The 6,652-nt window shown below is 39.4% G+C and overlaps 1 non-coding gene across 1 annotated transcript; it reads left to right on the top strand.

The window, feature by feature from the left end:
• The first annotated feature begins 4,363 nt into the window (after nt 1–4,363).
• On the top strand, nt 4,364–4,436 carry TRNAA-AGC (transfer RNA alanine (anticodon AGC)). Its single transcript has one exon. It is a non-coding gene; the product is annotated as a tRNA-Ala (tRNA).
• Nucleotides 4,437–6,652: the final 2,216 nt, after the last annotated feature.

Raw genomic sequence — 6,652 nt, forward strand, 5'->3', positions numbered from 1 at the left:
TTTAAAAACAAATATTCTAAGTGATCTTTGCATACAATAAAATTTAAGAAGCACTATCTTAAACCATCATTATCCACTAATAGCTAAACACTGTGTTTGTTTATCAGATAAATGAGCTGGGAGGAGAGTTTTGTAAATGCCTCAAGTCACAAATGACCATTAGTTTGGGGGTAGTGGTGAGGGGCCTGGACTCTTCTCAGGAAAAATGGGGTAGGGTGGAGGTGAAGGTCACAATGAAAACTCCTAGTCAGGAGGAAAGACCTGGGTGTCCAGTAAGTGTGTGGATGTGTGTAGGAAGAAGGAAAAGAGCTGCATTTGGGTGGAAATGCCTCGAAAGATCCAAATTGTGGAATTAGGTCCTGTCCCTAGTGAAATGAAATCTGCTCTCTGCTACACTTAATATAAAGGACTGTAGGGTGGTAGTTTGCATAGCAATCTACATGGAAAAGACAGATTAGTCCTCTTCAGTTAGCCATAATCCCATATGTGTATTTATTTAGTGGCTCCAATAAAATGTCCATGACAATGAACACAAAATAGGTCCCAGTTAATGACAGTAACTCATACTGATGGGACGTTATAATAGTGACATCTGGCAAAGAGTGGCAGCTTCCCCTAAACAAGACAAAACAACAAGCCCAAACCCAAAATAAGTGTTGGACAGCTTAACAAACAGAATGAAGGAGATTTTTCCTGACAGCCCTCAGTTCAGAGCCCAAGACTGCTGAGATGGAAATGACCATTTATTTACTGCTTCTTGGGCCATGTGCCATATTTGGAGCCAGCCCATCAGTTCTCCTGCCCTTTCTTTAAAAAAATCAAAACCATAAACAAAGAGTCCTGCTCTCTCCTGCATGTTGGTTTTTGCTATGTCTCTGTTTGGCTGGAAGAAGCAGAACATCTCTGGGCTGTCCCTCACAAGCACACTACTGCTCTGACTGGGGTCATTCCTGACTGCTTGGGATCTGCAAGAAGAAGAAAGAACTGGTTTGATGTAGCCTTGAGTAGGAACTGGGTGCAGCCACACTTGGCTTTCTTTTTCCCTTCCTCTCCCTTCCTCCCCTTTTCTCTCCTCTCCTCTTCTTTTTTTCCACCAGGATTACATAGGGAAGATGTATGGGGATAGGATAAATATCTATCCTAAACAAATCCTATTGCATTTTTTAACTAGTATTTTTCATCTATTTGCAAGTTACATTTTCACTCCCAGTGAGTTAGAGCAAAGGAATTTGCTCTGCCTGCCCCACAGGAGACGGCTGCTCCAGCAGCTCATCTGAGAGCTCACAGACTTACAGAGGCCTTACAGGATGTCTGAGGTGAATGGACACAAAATCATACTGATTTCACTAATGCTTGATGGTGCACAATCCTGGACTAAGAGGGTAGAACAATTGGGCTGCAGTTTGAGCAAGTCCCTTTACCTCTCTTCTTTAATTAGCTAATATACCTATTTTGTCTACCTACAAAGGATTGTGAGAATAAATAGGGTTACTATACTAATGCAGCATCTTAAGCTCTATGCAAAGCCTGACTGAGAAGACAGTATTTACGAAGTACTGCATGAAGAATATGCACCCCTATTTATTCTTCCAGATATTCCTTAATTTATCTTTTAATTAAGTCATCTCACTAAAAATAAAGCATCTGAGCATTACTATAGCTCCCTCACCATCACCTACGCACCACAGAATTGTTCTTGCTGAAGTATCCTTTGGTGTGCAGTGACCACTGGCTCAACCTGTAATGAGGAGAGAGTGACATAGAAAGTGTGGTGTGGTCTTGCCTTCAAGGATGAGTTCATTACATAACACCATATTCTATTTATGTGGTGTTCTTTCTGGTTTTAGTATTGGAAATATCTTATACTAAATTGTTTTATTTTCATGTTACTAACATTGAATAGAGTGACTGATCTGGTTTCCATTTTCCTGTTGGTTACTTAGGGCTAAGTCTGAAGAAGCACAGCATGGAAGATAAAAACAAAGTCTTCTGGAACTAGACTGCTGAATGAGTCTAGTAGCTCCACCACTCAACAGCAGTGTGATATGGGGCCAGTCCATCAACCATAAATGCAAATGACTATAGAACCAACCTCAAGAGTTGTCATGAAGATTAAGTGGCTTAATAGTCATAAAGAACTTACAAGAGTGACTGGTATATATTGGAATTTGTTAACAAAATAAATTCTTTCATGTGTATTTTTGTATTAACCTCACTCATAGCTCCACTGTATGTCCTTACGTTTGTTTTCTCTTTTTTTTCTCACTTATTTCACTATTACAATGACTAATATGCTATTACAAATACACAGTGGTTTTTAAAAATAATTTCTCCATTGTTGGATCTATAAGTTGTTAGTAATGCTTTCCTATTATATATTTCATTGTAATTGAATCTTTATGTATGATATCTTTATATTTCTGGTAATTTATTTGTAACAGAATGCTCAGATTTGGAATTACTGTGTCAAAAGGTATGAATACATATAAGGCTTTTTATTAATGTTACCAAAACAATTTCCAAAAAAGTTGTTTATTATTCTTCAATCAGCAATAAATAAAAGTGCTGATTTCATCACATTCCCATTAGTATTGAGAATTATCTTTAAAAAACAATATAAAATCAGAGGGTTTTTTTAAAATGAGACTTTCTTCTAGTGTGGTCAGTGTTGGTCCTCAACTTTGGAAATTCCAAAGATCCAAAGGACTCAGAACTTTTTTTTGCTCACCTCAGAAGATACATGTAGTGCAAGATACTTCCAAAGAACTAGAAATGCAAAGACAATGTTATCAATTAGCTGCTTATATAAACCCTTTATATAACTTTTGTGTGCTGTTATTTTCTGATCATATTAATATATTAGCATTTTCCCAGATTATTATATATTATTTTTTATAAAGAAAAAAATTATTGGCACTAATGGTATAATATTCACCAGGAGAGTATATCACATTTCACTTGGTCATTCCCATGTTGTTAGTCCTTAAAGTTAGTCCATTTTTTTGGCTATTATAAATAATGCTGCAATAGATATCTTTGTGCATAAAGGTGTTCTAGTTAGTTTTCTTAGACCAGATTGCCAAAAGGAGAATTACTGAGATAAATAAAACATGAATATTTTCAGGCTCTTGATATGTTATGAAATTGTGCAAAGATCATTTGAAAAGCATTTTTAGAAACATAAATGTGGTCTGGGGGACAGGAAGGGTGTGTTTTCATTTTTTAAGAGGGAAACATTCCTACATGGGCAACTTTACAATGAAGCTAATGAAGCAGAAACTGCAGGGCTCCTCATTTGCACAGTCTCCTTCCAAGGCCTTGGATGACCACTAGTAACATGTTCACATGGTCCTATATTGTTGGTTTTTTAAGCTGCTAAAGAAAGACATTTTAACCCAATTCATAGGACTACTGTCTCTTTCCCGTCTACTACTTCATCACACCTCCTATCAGGTTAGTGGTTTCAAAATGTCACAAGCAAGGTTTCAAGCCTCACAAAACCTGCATCTGCCCCTAAATTTTTACTTAATAGAGTCAAGTTGAAAAAATGCCAGTATCTATCTACTAAATCCTGTGGAGTTCATATTCCCAGTCAAACAGAGCTATGCTCTGGGCCAGCTCTTGGAGGCAAGAGCAGGATTAAAGCTTAAAACTCTATTTGTTGAAAGCTGGCTTTCCTGGACAGATGGAAAAGAAGTCTGCCAGAGGCTCAGCCTGTGAAAGAGGAAGAAAAAGTCTCCATCAGGATCCTTGCTCTGGATTCCAGGAACAGGATCCGGTTCCTTTCATCTGCGTGATTGTGCTCACAGCCCACGGCACCATTCCAATACCAGTCTGAAGGCAGGGCTCACCAATGCACGGGCTAGGGAAGGATTCAGTGGCAGCAAGGGTGCCAAACAGAGATCACAAATTGCCTAAGGGGTGGCTGAGATGCTCGAGACCAGGATATGGTCTCTTGGTGCCCACCAACATCATCCTTAAGGCCTTGACTAGATAGAGAAAAGGAGTGAAGGAGAGACAAAAAATTTTATTCTCACACACAAAACTCTATTCCCCCATCCAAAATCTTTTTTTTTCCCTTTGCTCTTATAAGAAAGTAGGTATAAGGATAAAGACAGATTGAGGAAGGAAAATATATGATGGTAGGGATATCTAAGACCCTTAGAAGAAGGCAGGGGAGAGTCACTTAAAGATGGCAAAGGACAAGCATATGTCCTTGATTGGAGTGGAACAGTCTCAAATCTTAATATTTCCTTGTATTGTTTTGGTTTGAGATTCCTAACTGATGGGACAGGTCTCTCTCCTTCACAGAGCCCCATGCTTGGGAAGACAGGCCAACAGGCCATCAAAGCAAGAAGATAGGGGAGAGTATAGCTCAGTGGTAGAGCACATGCTTAGCATGCATGAGGTCCTGGGTTCGATCCCCAGTACCTCCATTAAAAAAAGTGCCCTAAAGAAAGGAGATAGGCTCTGAGTCTGAGAGGAAAGAGACTTGAGGGGAATAAGAGGAGGCTGAGGGCTTGGGAAAGAGCTTACAGTCTTCTCAGGGTGCAGTGAGAAAGCCACAATTTCTAATTCTTGAATTTTGATTCATATATTAAAACAAAAAGAGACTTCAAGTCTTTTAAGTCAGAACTTTGCATATACAATAATAGTCAATAAACAAACTAAAGCTTTCCAGGGAGTGACTTCAAAACCATGGGAGAGCAGCCTCTGTTGTTTCCTACAGCCCACTCTGCCCAAGCCCCCAAGAACTGGACTACAACACTCCAAATGCCGTATCAAAGGGAGAATCTAACCCCAGACTTGAAGGACGCTAAATTTCTCCTAGGCTTTGGAATGTAATTACCATTAAGGTTGAAAAACGAAGGCAATGAACAGTAGTGGCAGGGTTTTTTTTCAAGTTTACGTAAATACCGGCTGCAGGGAGAAGGCTGGAACATTGGAATCAAAGAATCTTTGTCACATCAGTACTTTAAATCTCTCAGCAACTCCTTGAAGATCATCTGGCCTCTGTGAACACAGCAGCTGATAAAAATCCCCTCTAAGCTCACTTCTTATCTGCTCCCACAAGCATAGACTGCCCTAAAGCAGTATCCTGGGGAACCCAGCCACCCAGTGGGGCCTGGGAGGTGCGTTGGTGCCACAAGCAGGCACAGGCTTCTGGGATGGTTCCTGCAGGTGTACTGGGCTCAGAAAGGACTCCAGACTGTGGCACTCTCCCAGGGAAAATTACACTTTAATCCCCTCCTAGGCCACATTTGATACATCTGGTCAAATGAACTCCCTGGGCTACCAAAGGGCTGCAGGCTGCTGGGGGAGAGCAAAGAGGATGAGGGGGAACAGGTCTGTGTCCTTTGTCTAAAAGATCAGGAATCTATGATTTGAACAAAAGCAAAAACTGGACCCAAGAGGTCTTCCCTAGGTCTTGCCCACCAGTGCACTCTCCAAAGTACTTTCATTTTTTAAAAGTATATATTGATGTGAGCCCAGTATCCCCTGTGGGCCTTGCTTGGTGATTTAACCCTCTAGTATGATGTGAAATCATGAAGACAAACACAAAAGAGAAGAAAAAGTTCCTTAGTCTCAAATCAGCAAGCAACCAATGACCAGTAGCCATGTAGACAGCTCAACTGAGTTATTTCAACCAGCTAATTCAATTTTCCCTCAACTGGGGGCCACTTTAGACAAAAACAACCAAGGTAAATTGCCTAATACAGTGCCAAGCACATCATATTTCATCAAAAAATGTTGGTTCCCATTTAACACCTGCCCTGTATTTCTTGAGCGTGGCTGGCTCTTGACTCACTTGGTCTCAGAGGAAACTATGACATACAGAGAAGCTGGGTCAAATGTAAGGTTTTATTTCAACTACTGAGATGGGTACTGTTAGATCAGTTACTAACATTAACCTTGGGAAAATTTCCAAAAATAAGAAAAATTTAAAACAGAAGCAATTTCTTTACAATCATTTGGTATATATTACTCCTAATGAAAAAGTATGACTAGTTTCTGATGACATTAGCAAAGCAGAATAGACATGACATTGGGTTTTTACAGGAATCTGAGATTACAACTTGATAGATTCCATTTTTGCATAGTGATATCTATTCTTGGCTTTGAGTCTGGAATCAGGTAAGAAGCTTCACTTCCGACCATCTTTCCACCTACTTTAAGAACTACACCAAAACCATACCTATCTTGTGGACTGCAAATACTTTTAAGTAAATCAATCCTTCTAATTTAACCTGATAAGGTACTAAAAAAGCAGTGATTATAAAGATAATTTTGAACTGATTTGTCCAGTAAAAGTAGGCAAGCATTGATTCATTTATTCACCAACTGATTTGTTCATTTAATATATTCTAAGAATTCTTTTAGCTCTTGGACACAGAGATAAATAAGACCCAGTCTCTAGTGCACTGTCCCCCACAACCACAAACACAAACACACATACATATATAGACTCTTATTGTCAAAAGGAGGAGACATTCATATAAAGGAAGACTCACAGTATCAATCTGATAAATAGCAGAGATCTGCCCAAAGCGCTTCAAGATTACAGGAGAAAGGTCTGTCAACCCATTGGATCAAAAAAGGCTTTACAGAAGAGCTGAGCTTTCCCAGGTCCTTAAAACAGCCAATCTGGTTT

The sequence above is a fragment of the Camelus bactrianus genome, chromosome 7 (assembly GCF_048773025.1).
Source record: "Camelus bactrianus isolate YW-2024 breed Bactrian camel chromosome 7, ASM4877302v1, whole genome shotgun sequence".
Taxonomy (NCBI): domain Eukaryota; kingdom Metazoa; phylum Chordata; class Mammalia; order Artiodactyla; family Camelidae; genus Camelus; species Camelus bactrianus.